Source organism: Macrotis lagotis, chromosome 1 (assembly GCF_037893015.1).
Source record: "Macrotis lagotis isolate mMagLag1 chromosome 1, bilby.v1.9.chrom.fasta, whole genome shotgun sequence".
NCBI classification, from domain to species: domain Eukaryota; kingdom Metazoa; phylum Chordata; class Mammalia; order Peramelemorphia; family Peramelidae; genus Macrotis; species Macrotis lagotis.
The window spans coordinates 78,692,018-78,707,836 of record NC_133658.1 but is presented as its reverse complement, the minus strand read 5'-3'; positions in this window follow the sequence as shown (position 1 = coordinate 78,707,836).

Sequence of the window (15,819 nt, the reverse complement as noted above, 5' to 3'; positions counted from 1 at the left end):
CTTTTGGAATATCCTATTCCAAACCCTACAAACCTCTAATGAAGAGGCTGCTAAATCTTGTGTTATCTAGACTCTGACTCCACAATATTCTTTCTAGATTGCTTGCAATATTTCTCCTTGACCTGGAACCTCTGGAATTTGCCTAAACTATAATGTTCCTAGGAGTTTTCAGTTTTGGATCTCTTTCAGAAAGCAATTAGTGAATATTTCCAATTTCTTTTTTGCTCTCTGGTTCTAGAATACCAGGGCAGTTTTCCATGACAATTTCTTGAGAGCTGATATCTAGTCTCTTTTTATGATAATGACTTTCAGGAATCCAATCATTTTAAAATTAGCTCTCCTGGTTGTATTTTCCAGGGCAGTTGATTTTCAATGAGTTATTCCTCATTGCCTTCTACCTTTTCATTGTTGGAAATTTTGTTTTATTTTTTCTTGATGTCTCATAAAGCCATTAGCTTCCATTTGCTCGACTGAAATTTTTGAGGAATTGTTTTCTTCATTGAGGTTTTGTACCTCCTTTTCCATTTGGCCAATTTTGCTTTTTAAGGGAGTATTTTTCCCCCTTCAGTTAATTTTTGTGCCTCTTTGTCCAGTTAAATGATTGTACTTTCTAAGACATTTTTCTCCTCATTGGCTATTTATAATTCTTTTACTATTTGGCCTAATCTGTTTTTTTATTGTTTGACACAATTTATTTCATCAACTCCTGAAATCAGCTTTTCTCTTCTCAAATGTTTCCCTTTCACTGAGACCAGTGAAGGGATACAACCACTGCCTTGAATGGAATTGATTTATTTCGCAAGATTTTGTTATTCTCATCAATCTTTTCTTTTTAATTTTTTTGCTCTTATTTTTTAAAAATTCTTTTAACCCCAGCTACAAATAAAAGCAAGTTTCAAAATTTATTTCCAAAACCTTGATATCCAAATTTTTTCCCTCCCTCCTATCCCACACCATTGAGAAAAGGAAGTTACTTGGTATAAATGCACAGGAACAGAGAGGTGGCTCCCTTAGAGTTAGGGAAAACAGCATTCAAATTTGATCTCAGTCACTTAATACTTACTTAGCTATGAGACCTTGGGCAAGTCACTTAACCACATTACCTTTCAAAATAAATTCTATAGCTATAAAACACATTACAACAATACTCATGTTGCAAAAGTAAACAAAATCCTCCCCACAAAGAGAAACTTCAAGAAAAATAGAGATAGAAAAAAGTATGCTTCAAGCTATATTCAGACAACATCATCTCTGTCTTTAGAATGTATAGTATTCTTTATCCTAAGTCTGTCAGAGAAATTGCTTCAATATTTTTTCCATAGTTGCAATTACTAACTGATCCCCACACCCTGATTTATTCCATTCTCCCTCTTCTTTCACCTGTGCCTCTTCAAACATGTGTTGTGTCTGACTAACCTCTCCAAGACCTTCCCTATCTTCTATCACCTATACTCCCTGCCCCTATCCCTGTGACCTTTCTCCCATCTCTTTGCTCTCTATTTTCCTCTAGGGTAAGATTAATTCCTTTCTGAGCCACTTCTGATGAAAATGGCAGCTCACTCCATCTCACCTTTACCCTCTTCCATTCCATTGCAAAAGCTTTTTTTCTTTTCCTCTTTTATGTAAAATAATTTAATTATTTCAAACTCTTCTTTCCCTTTCTCCTGATACATTCTTTTCTCACCCATTGATTCCATTTTTATAATATACCTTCATATTCAATGCTTTCCTGTGCCTTTTCTATATAAACTTCTAGTTGCCCTAATAAATGAGAAGGTTCACATGAGTTATCAGTATCTTCTTCCCATGCAGGAATACAAGCAGTTCAATATCATTAAATCCCTCATAATTTACTGTTCCCATCCACCTTCTCTAATGCATCACCCAAGTCCAATATTCAAAGATCAAACTTTCTGTTCAGCTCTGGTAATTTCAAAAGGAAAATTTGAAAATCCCCTATTTCATTGAATATCCATCTTTTCCCCCTGAAAGAGTATTTCAGTTTTGCTGGGTAGGTGATTCTTGGTTGTAATTTAAACTCTTTTACCTTCTGGAATAATATATTCCAAGCCCAATTAACCCTTAAATATCTACTGCTAAATCCTGTGTAGCTCCACAATATTTGAATTGTTTCTTTTTGGCTACTGGTAATCTTTTCTCCTTAAATTGGGAGTGCCGGAATTTAGTATTATATTCCCAGAGGTTTTCATTTTGGACTCTCAGGTGACCAATGGATTCCCTCCATTTCTTTTTTTACTCTCTGCTTCTAGGATATCAGGACAGTTTTCCTAGATTATTTCTTGAAAAATGAAGTCTAGGCTCTTTTCCTGGCCAGGATTTTCGGGTAGTCCAATAATTTTAAAATTATTTCTCCTGCATCTGTTTTCCAGGTGAGTTGTTTTTCCAATGAGGTATTTCACAATTTTTTCAATTTTTCATTCATTCCTTTTTTTTGTTTCTTGATTTCTCACTGTCATCAGCTTCTCTTAACTCAAGTTTCCAAATGAGGAATTATTTGCTTCAGAGAGAGATTTTGTATCTCCTTTTCCTTCTGGCCAGTTCTGCTTCTTAAGGCATTCTTGTCCTCATTGGCCTTTGGGACTGCTTTTTTTTCCCCAGTTCACTTCAACTGGTTTATAAGATGAAATTTTGTCCAGTATTTTTTGAATCTCCTTTACCAAGCTACTGACTTGGTTTTAATGATTTTCCTGCATCTCTATCATTTCTCTTCCCAATTTTTCTCTATCTATCCCCTTTCCTTGATTTTCAAAATCCTTTTTGAGTTCTTTCATTTTCTGAGACACATTCATATTTCTCTTGGAGGTTTTGATGCAGACACTTTGACTTTGTTATCTTCTGAATGTATATTTTGATCCTCCATAGGACCAAAGTCCATAGCTGGACAGGATGGAGGATGTACTGTCGCAAGCTTTTGGGGATTTTTGCAGTTCTTTTCAGGGATGCTGCCAAAGGGACCTCAATTCCTCCTAGGTCTTATAAGAGACTCCAGCTGCTCTCCTGACCTGTCCTTTGGTATTTTGATGACCCCTAACACTCCTGTCTGCCTTAGAAATGTGAGAGGGTTCCCTGCTCTGCTATGGTAGAATAGGGTCCCAGACTACAACCTGGATCTGAGTATGGGCAAAGTATGGGCTGCCTCAGGGCTACCAGAAAGACCTCTGCAATCTCCCCTGTCTCCCTTACTGAGCACTCTGGGAGCAGCTGCTAGGTGGCTTCTTAGGTTTGCACCTATTCCTCTGGAGATGGGTCTGCACTGAGGTCTGCACCAAACTGGGCTCCATGATCAGTCTGGTGCAGCTGAGTTATCCTGCTAAATTTCCAAGTTGTCCTTGACAATGCCTGGGCTGAGAGATTTGGAAATTGTTCCAGTGGCGACCGATCCAAGTGCACACCAGGAGCCAGGTGCCCTGCATGGCTGAAGCAGGTTTGCTCCTTCATGGCTTGAGGTGCCCTGTAGTCCTTTCTAATCCCCATGTAAATAGACCTTTCCAGAGAATCTTCCAAGTTGTCTAGGAAAGGAAAGTTGTTTCCCTCAGACTTTCTTTAGGTTCCACCACTCTAGAATTTGACTACAATCATTATTTAAAGGTATTTGGAGTGATCTGAGGGAGAGCTCCCAGGAGTTCATCCCTTCATTCTGCTATCTTGGTTCTGTCCCCTAGGCTGGTTTTTATGTTATTATTTTCATCAGTATTTTTTATATCTCCTTTAACCAAGCTGTTGCCTGCTTTTCACATTTTACTTGCATCACTTTCATTTCTCTTCCTAATTTTTCCTCTATCTCTCTTACCTGATTTCCAAAATCTTTTTTGAACTCTTCCATGGCATAAGACAAATTCATATTTTTCTTAGAGGCTTAGGAAGTAGGAGCTTTGATTCTGTTATCTTCTTCTGAATCTGTGTTTAATCTTCCCTGTAACCACTGTAACATTTTATGGTCAGATTTTCCCCCTTCTTTTTTTGCTTATTTTCCCAGCCTATAACTTGTTTTAACTCTTTGTTATAGTAGGACTCTGCTTCCAGGTTGGAAATATCCCAGGCTTCTGGGGGCTTTGCACAGCTGTTTTCTGAATTGCTTCTGGGGATCTACAAATTTTCAGTTCCCTCCAAGATGGCATGATGTCTTCTCCTTGTCTGTGAGTGATCACAAGCACTGTCCTGAAACTCAAGAAGAGTTCTTGTTCCACTGTAACTACAAGGTCTGGAGTATCAATTTACCCTGGGATTGCCACCCAGGATTTCAAACCAGATCTATGGGCAAAGTAATAAAGTGAAAAGAGATCCCTGTAATCTCCTCTACCCCCTTACCGCCTGTGGGCTGAGAGCTTCAGAAACAGCTATTGAAACTGATCCGGTGGTTTCTTCAGACCTGCTCTTGTTCTGGTTGACTGGGTCTGTGCTGCTGATTCCTGGGCTGGACTGTGCTCCACACTCATTCTGGTAGGACAGATCTTTGCTGCTAACTCTGGCATCTGTGAACTGAGAAGTCTGGAAATTGCCAGGGCTGCCACCGATTCCTAGGTTGCTGGGGGATCAGTTTATATTGCCTCAGTCAGAGCTATACTGCATTACTCTCTCTCCCTGGTGCTACAGACCTTTTTTATTCACCTTCTAAATTGCCTTAGACTGGACAGTTGCTTTACCCCATCTTTCTGTGGGTTCTGCCACTCTAGAATCTATTGAATCATTATTTAAAAGTATTTGGTGAGGATTGGGAAAGAGTTTGGGAAAGTCCCTATCTTTAGCACCTCATTTGGACTCTACCTAAGAATCATTGATGACTTTAACCTGAACTCAAAGAAAGCTAAGAATTATACCTATTCCTATGATAAATGAGTCTTTTATTTTAGGCTGAAGCCTAAAGCCAAAGTTTTTATTTTATTAAAACCAAATCCCACCTTCCTTCTTTCATAGAAAATGTCTATGGCCACAGTAGGAAAATTGTGAAGACTTTATAGTAAATCTCACTATATCAAACAACAACCTTTCCCAAGCTACTGTAATGGAATTCAAAAATAAAATAATATATTGCTTTTATTTTTATCATTTTGATTTTATAACCATTGGTTTTTTCAGGTTCCTAACCTATAAAATATGATAAATTAGTTTGTAGACATGCTGTCTCGTTGGTCATTTATTTATAAGATTATGTCCTAGCAGTTTCACATTCTTTCTGAATCACATAAGGGTAAGATAAATCCTCAAGTGAGTGATGGAATAAATATTATAAAAATGTAAAAACTCAATTTTTAGTCATGCAGTAAATTTTAGTTTGAGAAAAGCAACAAGATCAGATTGGAACCATAAAATGTCAATGTACCTTCATTCTACCTTCCTCATCTTTTTTATAAATTATATCCTTCTACATGTACTATAGTCCAGGTACATTGTTCCATTGCTGTTTTTTTCACATAATATTCTATCTTTAATCTCCATATCCTTTTCCTCTCTGTCCCCATTCCTGACATGTTCTTCCTGTTCCCCTCTACTCATGAATTTTCAGTTGTCCTCATCTAACCACTTAGTTTATTTGAATTGGTTCATTATTTTAGTTTATTGAGGTATTTTTGGATTTTGACTCTCCCATTCAAAAAGAACTAATCATCTCTTTTAACTTTGCATCCATTACAAACTTGATGAATACAACATGTATATTTTCAAACAAGTTATTAATAAAAATTGAATATAGAAGTTAAAAGGAAACTTAAAAAAATTGAAATAAAGAGGGTATAATATTGTACCTCTCAAACCATACAAGAAAGCAATAATTCTCAAACATATTTATATGAGGATTTAAAAAATAATGATTAATCATTGAAACAGATTAGCTATAAAATATGCAGAAACAAATGAATATATTAACCAAGTGATTGATAAACACAAAGATTTCAGGTTCCTGCATTAGACTTTACTATTTCATTTAAAAAACAAATTGAGAAGCTAGATAGAAGGATGAAAGAAATTGAATTTAGACCAATATCTTGTATCTTATATTCAGATAAATTTAAATGGATATGTTACTTAGATAAAAAAATTCATATCATAAACAAATTAGATAAACACCTATCATATCTATTAAAGAAAATTCAAGGCCAAAAAAGCCTAGCAAAAATCTCAAATTAAATCTATTTAATTTTTTTCTCAAACAATTCCAATGTAATAAAAAATAGAAGAGAAACAATTACTTGGGTAAAACAATCTTTGTAACAAATGTCTTTGATAAACATTAATTTCCAAGGAAATAATTTCTAAAAGGAGATAATTGAGCAAGTCATTCTCCAGTTGATAAAAAATCAAAAGACATAAACAAATAGTTTTCATTGGTAGCAATTCAAGTTGTGTATAACAATAAGATAAAATGCTTCAAATCACTAATATGGAATTGCAAATTCAGGTAACTGTGAAATCTACCATGCACTTACCAAAATAGCAAACTTGACAGAAAAATGCAAATATTTGAAAATCAGCATGACAACAAACACTAAAGCACTGTTAGTGGAGTTGTAAATAGATAGTTATCAGGAAGATCAATTTAGCATTATGCTCCAAAAGATACTAAGTTATGCATGATAATTATCTATGCTGAAATACACAGACACACAGACACACAGACACACAGACACACAGACACACAGACACACACACACACACACACACACACACACACACACACACACACACAAACCCCTCTGCTCCTGGGGTATAGGAAGTATAGTTCCACTCCCTCACACAAGTTGGTAACAGAACTATATTTTATATATAAGAGAACAAATAGGAGAAGGAAGAAGGGGAATCAGGAAAAAGTGTAAGCAAAGGTGATCAGTATAAAGGGTAAAAAAATATTTGCTTACAACTATATAATTCTAATGGCCAGACAAGTTTACCTTAGCATTTTTTGCCAGTTATATGTTCCTGTGAGAATTAAAATCCTTTAGCTTTTCAAAATTCCAAGGGAATATTTGAGCAAGTCAACTAAAAGATATTTAATTTTTTTTTATTTTTGCTAATTCTTTTCTTTTTTCTAATTGTTTCTGATTCGTGGGCAAAAGATTAAAACTGATTTAGAAACCAACCACTAGATAAACACTGTTCCAAAAATGACTATTTTTATGGAAGTTATTTTTGTTAGTGAAACAGCATCTTCAAATTGGGGAAAATAATGTCAAGTACTTTAAAATGAATCTTAAAATTGGATTGTCTAAAATTTGTTGTTTTTTAAATTTTCTATTTGTAAACCAAGGTCTTTGGGTATTAATTGGTAAATCAAAGAGGACTGAAAATGATAGGTTTTGGTTGGAAATTTGTGTTGAGACATTTCTTTTACTAGAAAGGAAGATACATACAAGTAACCCGAATATGAATGGAGAAAGTCTGGTTATTGGAAAACTCCAGGAGATACAAAAGACATCAAATGTATGCAGAAGTAAAAAGAAATAGACTGGAAGTTTATATTGTATTTACTTTCTCCCTCTTATGCTTCTTGATTTTATGGGTGATTCTATCTATGTAATTTGCCCTTGATTCTGTAAATGCATTACCCCCCCCCCCATATAGGCTTTATGTTTGTTGCCCGAACATTCCTCCCTAGGTCTTCTAGAAATTATTCTATTTTCCCCTGCAATATACCCTTCATGTCTTGAGTTGATCTATAGGTGATATATTAACAGCATCTTTGATAAAAAAAAAATGGGGAGGAGGGATATTAAAGTATAATAATTACTCTAAGTTTTTATAACTATTCCTGGTCAAAGGTTGATGTTTCTTAGCTATTGTGAGGAGTAGAATGACTTTGAAAGGAAGATTTGTCCAGTTCTCTTTAGTTCAGAAAAGAATTGCATCCTTTATAATTTGAAAGGAAGATCTTATCCTGCCCTCCTTAATCCAAGAAAGAATTCTTTTCTCCTTTATACTTGTTTTAGCTGCCCTCCTGGTACTTACACTCAAAAAAATGTTACCTTCTTCAAAGAAAATAGCAGTATATAAGGATTTTTCTCTGATATAAAATAATAGAATGATTCTCAGGCAAGTTTAAAGGTTTTTTTCTTACTTTTGTTATGTATATTATGTTTCCCTTCCTAAATTTTCTGATCTCTTTCAGCTAGAGGAGATAATTTCAGATTATTTCCATTATCTATTGGTGATTTGGTAAATCCCAGAAAACAAATCTTCATGCCTAAACTATTTATTATTGGTAATATTATATAATTTTAACCCTATGTTTTAAGGTTCTTAATTTTAGGTTAACAGTTGGAAATTGTTTTTACATGCAACTGGGAGAAATAAAATAAATTTATCAATTTAAAAAAATTATTTTGTTCTTAAGAAACACCCAGTGAAGCTATTGACTCTTCTCTCCAGCTTCTTTTTAAGAGCCTTGTTTGAATAAGAAAACAAATGATGTGGGGGGAAAATTTAATTTGTAGAGAATTTTTTTCCTTTACTGGAATAAGGGAACTCTGAGCATGGAGACAGACAGTAATCAATCTTCTTTTTATATTGAGAAGAAAGCTTGCAATTTTTTTTCTGTTCTGTTGAAGTGTTTTCCCTTCTGTATTGATTTTTACAAACCCTTTTCGCAGAAAGCCTGGAAACAGACACCTCCTGTTGATCCTTAGGTCTTTAATCCTAAACCAATGTGAATATTATCTGTAGTTGAGCACATGCCTGACCTTGGTCACATATATTCATCTTTGGAAGCAGGTGTTGGTATTTGCTACTCAAGCACAATAAACTAGACCACACAACAGATGTTAACTACTCCTACCCAGAGTGTTAACAATTCTTCAAAAGCCAGCCCCATTCCTCTCACCATAGAAGTGTAGTTAAAGACGGTCTGCCCCGGGGCAGCTAGGTGGTGCAATGGATAGAATACACCAGCCCTGGAGTCAGGAGTCCCTGAGTTCAAATCCGACTTCAGACACTTAATAATTACCTAGCTGTGTGGCCTTGGGCAAGCCACTTAACCCCATTGCCCTGCAAAAAAAAAAGAAAAAAAGAGGGGCTGGCCCTCTGTTCCACCCTTCTCTCTTCCTATATGTCTCAGGCAACAGGCTTCCCTGTGTACTACTGTAAAGTCTTCTCCATGTGACCACATTTCTTAAAGAATTCCTATTCCTCTATAAAATGCTTAACATATTGGTTTTCTCTACCATTTGTCTATTACTTATATCTTATAACTTTTAATAATTTTTTCTCATTTTTGCCCTTGCTCTCCAGCATCAAATGGTTCTGTGGATTCTTCTCCAAATGAACATTAACTCTAGACTTGGGACCTGGGAACATTACCACTGTATTTTTTGTGATTTATTTTGTATAACTTAATTGCCTTAGATGATTTAGAAATAAAATTACTTAAATGGATTTGCAGAGACTATTTCCAGGCTTTTAAGAAAGCAAGAAAGTTGAAATGTTTCCTTGAAAAGAATTAAAAATTACAAACATTAATATTCATATTTTTAACTAAAGTAAAAGTTATATAATGTAGCGAATAATAAAAAATCTGTGCTAATTTGGTCTCATGGATAAGAAGAAAAAAGGAAGACTTTTCTACCTCTAAAATGGTTAATTTTACTTGGTGAAATGCTTATTTCTTCCTCAGATAGTTAAAATTAGCTTTGAGATTTCTCAATATATCTATTTAACTGAATTTGATGTTGATGTTGATATGAAAAAGTAGTTGAAATCATGTAACATGCAAATTTAAGCAATTTAAGATTTAGATTTATAAAGGCTTATTTTTTAGGTTTTTTTCCAAGGCAAACGGGGTTAAGTGACTTGCCCAAGGCCACACAGCTAGGTAATTACTAAGTGTCTGAGACCGGATTTGAACCCAGGTACTCCTGACTCCAGGGCCGGTGCTTTATCCACTATGCCACCTAGCCGCCCCTTTATAAAGGCTTTTGATAAATTAGGAAAAATTATTATCACAACAGGTTGATTTGTGCTCTGACTAGTAACCATTGGTACCCCATGTATAAATATGAGTAATAGGATTACAATTATTCTATTTTGGTTTTGAAAGGTAAAATCATAGACAAAAGAAATGATTTTTCTTTGTAAAATAATTCAGAAATGCATTCAATTGGATAAAGGGGTTATAAGGTGGGCAATACATTTCATGCTTCTGTTCAAAATCAACATATTGCTGTATGGTAAAACTTCTGATTTTTTGCATTTTGATTTAGAGACACCAATATTTTAAAAAATACTGGTAATTTGAAACTGAAGCTGAGAGTATGCTACATTGGGAGATGAATTCTTTTTGATGTGAATTGCTGAGAAATTAAGAATTTGACTCTCACTTTTAAGGATTTTTGTTCTTATTGTTGAAAAAACTGTTTTAAGCATGTAATTGGGCATATTTTGCTTTAAAATGAAAAATAATGGTAATTATTTGATATATGGAAAAGTACAAAAGATATTGTTATTGCTCATTATCTGAGAAATTCTTTGGGGACTTCTCAAGTCTTCTGGCTCTTCAATCTTGATAAATTTTTTGTTGATAAAATTTTGTTAGTTCTGTGAAATAAGGACTGAAAAAGTATATGTGAAAAATAAAAGCCTTCTAAATTCTAGGACCAGTAAAATTGAAACTAAGATCCCTCCTCCAACACAAGCAATCCCATTCAAAATAGAGTATTATTTAAAAGATTGCCTATAATATAGAAGTTATTCAAATGATGAGTTTTCTGATTACTAATTATTAAATCTATTAAAACTAAGCTAAATTGATTATAACTGGAATAATGAATATTGAAGTTAGTGCTTTTAATCAATTTAAGATTATCTGGTCAGTTTAAAAATATTTTTTCTTTTGAATTAATATAAAAACTTTTGAATATAAAAACACATGCAAATAAATATAAGTCAATATCTTTCTAGGTTTTGAGTAAACTATCATAATGTGCTTTACAACTCCTCTAGGGATGGATAGTATTCTTCATCATAAGTTCCTCAGAGTTGTCTTGGGGCACTACATTGCTGAGAAAAATCTAAGCTATTCACAGCTGTTCACCCTACAATTTTGCTACTATATTTTAAACAATACATTGCCCTGTGCATCAGCTCATGCATCAGGATTTTCTAAGAGCACACTGCTCATCATTTCTTATAACAGAATAGCATTACCTCACAATTACATAACATCTTATTTAGCCATTCTCCAATTATTGGACATCCATTCAATTTCCAATTCTTTGCCAGCAGAAAAGAACTTCTAAATATCCTTGTACATATAGGTCTGTTTCCTTTTTGTTTTTCATCACTTTTGGGATACAAGCCTAGAAATAGCTTTGATAAATCCAATCCCTTTGGACATAATTCCAAATTAGCATACAAAATAGTTGAATCAGTTCACTGTTCCACCAACAATGCATTATTACCTCATTTTTCCTACATCCTCTACAACATCTGTCATTTTCCTTTTTGTCCTATTCACCAATCCATTAGGTATAAGGTAGTAATTCAGAAATAAATAAGGATAAGCTAGTATCACAGAAGTGTTTTAATTTGCATTTCTCCAATAAATAGTGAGTTAGAACATTTTTAATATGGATAGAGATAGCATTGATAAGCTTATCTGAAAACTGTTCTTAACTTTTTATCATTTATGAATTGGTGAATCATTCTCATTTCCACAAATTTGACTCAATTCTATATATCTCTGTAAAATGAAGTCTGCATCAGAGAAGCTTACTTCAAAATTTTTTCATAATTACTATTGCTACTATATTTCATTTCCTACTTCCTCCACCACATTTAATTTTGTTTTCTCTATCCTTTAACCTATTTCCACTTTAAAAATGTTTTGCTTCTGACTAGCTCCTCCCCCAACCTGCCTCCATTATTCTACTTTTTCTTTTAACTCCTTTCCCTCCTACTTTCCTGTACTTTCTATAGAAAAATGAGTGTAGTTATTCCCTTTCTGAGCAAATTTTGATGAATAGAAGTTTCCCTCACTCTCTCTCTCTATCCCCTCTCCTTTCATTCACTCCACTGTAAAAGATTTTTCTTGTATTTTTTATGTAAAATAATTTACCACATTCTATCTCCCTCATTTCTTTTCTCCCAGTACATTCTTCTCTCACCCCTTAATTTTATTTTTTTAAATATCATCCTTTTATACTCAACTCACACTGTGTCTTCTCTCTCTCTGTATATAACTATATATATATAATATATAACTATATATATAATATATATATATATAATATATATATATATTCCTTCTAACGAAACCTGATAATGAGAAAGTTGCTATGAGTTACCAGTGTCATCTTCCTAGTTCAAAATCATTAAGTCCCTTAAGATTTCTCTTTTCTATTTACCTTTTTATGCATGTTTTGAGTCTTGTATTTGAAAGTCAAATTTTCTGTTCAGCTTGGGTCTCTTCATCAAGAAAGTTTGAAAGTTCACTATTTCATTGAATATCCAACTTTTCCCCTGAAAGAATATATGCAATTTTTCTGGGGAGTTGATTCTTAATTATAATCCAAGCTCTTTTGCCTTCTGAAATAATCCCTACAATCCTTAAATGAAGAAGCTACTAAAGGTTATCTTGACTGACTTGACAATATATGAATTGCTTCTTTCTACCTACTTGCAATATTTTCTCCTTGCCCTGGGACCTCTGGAATTTGGCTAGAATATAATGTTCCTAAGAATTTTCATTTTCGGATCTCTTTCAGGAGGAAATAAATAAATTATTTCAATTACTATTTTGCTCTCTGACACTAGAATATCAGGGAAGTTTTCCATGATATTTTCTTTAGATATGATGTGTAGGCTCTATCTTTTTATCATGATTTTAAGTCAGTACAATCATTTTTAAATTATCTTCCTGGATCTGTTTTCCAGGGCAGTTGATTTTTCAATAAGATACTCTACATTAGCTTCTATTTTTTCCTTGTTGAAAATTTTGTTTTATAGTTTCTTGATTTCTCATAAAGCCATTAGAATCCATTTACTCACATGTAATTTTTAAGAAATAATTGTCTTGGGGCAGCTAGGTTGCACAGTGGATAGAGCACCGGCCCTGGAGTCAGGAGTCGCTGAGTTCAAATTCGGCTTCAGACACTTAATAATTACCTAGCTGAGTGCCTTGGGCAAGCCAATTAACCCCATTGCCTTACAAAAAAAGAAAAATTATTGTCTTCAGTGAGTTTTTGCACCTGCTTTTCCTTTTGGTCAATTTTAATTTTTAAGGAGTTTTTTTTTCCTTCAGTGAATTTTTGTGCGTCTTTTGCTAAGTAGACAATTTTACTATTTGAAACATTATTCTTGTCATTGCTTTTTTTGTATCTCTTTTATCATTTGACCAAAACTATTTTTAATTGTTTGACACGATTTATTTCATCCAGGAAAGAATGTCACTTCTGCCATGAAAGAATTGATTTCTTTCCTGGGAATTTGTTATTCTCATCAATGCTTTCTTTCCTTTTCCTTTTTTTGCCACTTTTTCTTTTTAATTTTTTTACTCCAGTTATATCCAGTTTACTCTATGCAAAAGAGAGTTTCAACATATACTTCCAAAGCCTTGAGTTCTAAATTTTTTCCTTTCCTCTCATTCCAACTCCCACCACTGAGAAAGCAAGTTGCTTAATATAAGTTAAAAATTTATAGAGGGAGCTAGGTGGCACAGTGGGTAGAGAACTGGCCCTTGATTCAAGACAATCTGAGTTCACATCCGACCTTAGACACATAATACTTACTTAGGTATGTGATATTGGCAAGTCACTTAAGTACATTGCCGTTCAACAAAAATTGTGTAACTATGAAACACATTATACAACAGTCATGTAAAAGTAAATATAATCTTCTCCCGCCCACAAAGAAAGAGAAATATAAAGAAAAATAAAGGAAGAGAAAAAAAAGTCTACTTCAATCTGTATACAGACACCTTCAGCTCTGTGGCTGAGATGAATAGCATTCTTTGTCATAAATCCATCAGAGAAATTGCTTCAATATTTTTCTACAATTTCTATTGCTAACTGTTTTTTACCTCCATCCAATTCTTTCCATCCCCGTTTATTCTATTTTCCCTCTTCTCTCACTCTGTCCCTCCTCGAAAGTGTATTGTATGTGACTACCCTCTCTTATGATCTTTCCTCTCTTGCATCAACTACAGCCCCCCCTCAACCTATTCTCTTTCTCCCAAGATTGAATTCTATGCCTAAATGAGTGTGTATGTTATTTTCTCTCTGAACCACTCACTCTCCTCATCTCACCCCTACTTCTACTCCATTGCAATTTTTTTGTTGCCTCTTTTACATGAAATGGTTTAGCCCATTTTACCTCTCTCTCTCTCTCTCTCTCTCTCTCTCTCTCTCTCTCTCTCTCTCTCTCTGTACATTCCTTTCTCACTCCATCTTTTTAATATATTATACCTACAAATTCAACTCCCTCCTGTGCCCTGTCTATGTATGTTCCTTCTATCTGCCCTAATACATGAGAGGGTTCATATCAGTATCATCTTTCCTTGCAGGAATACAAGCAGTTCGCCTAACTCTTTCTGTAAAACCAATATAGTGCTGATACCTAAACAAGGAAGTGTAAAAACAGAGAAAGAAAATTATAGACCTATCTCCCTGATGAATATAGATGCAAAAATCTTATATGAAATCTTAGCAAAATAATTACAACAAGTTATCACTAGGATAAAACATTATGATCAAGTAGGATTCATCCCAGGAATTCAGAGATGGTTCAATATTAGGAAAACTGTTAGTATACTCAATTATATCAACAACAAACCTATCAGAAAGTATATGATCATATCAATAGATTCTGTAAAAGCTTTTGACAAAATACAGCACCCATTCCTATTAAAAACGCTAGAGACTGAAAGAATAAATGGACTGTTCCTTATAATAATTAGCAGTATATATCTGAAGCAATCAACAAGCATTATATTCAATGGGGAGAGGTTAGAGGCATTCCCAATAAGATCAGAGGTGAAAAAGGGGTGCTCATTATCATCACTACTATTCAATATTGTATTAGAAATGTTAGCTCCAGCAATTAGAGAAGAAAAAGAAATTGAAGGACTTAGAAATGGGAAGAAAGAGGCAAAACTCTTACTCTTTGGAGATGACATGATTGCCTACCTAGAGAATCCCAAGAAATCATCCAAAAAAACTACTGGAAACAATTATCAATTTTAGCAAAGTTTCAGGTTATAAAATAAACCCTCATAAATCCTCAACTTTTCTATATATGTCTAGTAAGACATAGTAGGTAGAGCAAGAAAGAGAGATCCCATTCAAATTAACATCAGACAATATCAAATACTTGGGAGACTATTTGCTAAGACAGACTCAGAAACTTTTTGAAAACAATTATAAAACACTTCTCACACAAATTAAATCAGATTTAAATAACTGGGCAAAAATCAACTGTTTATGCATTGGTAGAGCTAATATAATAAAAATGACAATTCTACCAAAATTAAATGACCTGTTTACTGCCCTGCCAATCAAAACTCCAGAAGATTACTTTAATGAGCTAGAAAAAGTTTTAAGTAAATTCATATGGAGAAATAAAAAGTCAATAATTTCCAGGAATTTAATGAAAAGAAGTGCAAAAGAAGGGGGCTTAGCCCTAGCTAATCTAAAATTAGATTATAAAGTATCAGTCATCAAAACTGCTTGGTATTGGCTAAGAGTGGTGGACCAGTGGAATAGACTAGGTGCAATAGCAGGAAATAATTATATAATCTGCTGTTTGATAGACCCAAAGAATGCAGCTGTTGGGATAAAAACTCTCTCTCTTTGATAAAAACTGCTGGGAAAATTGGAATTT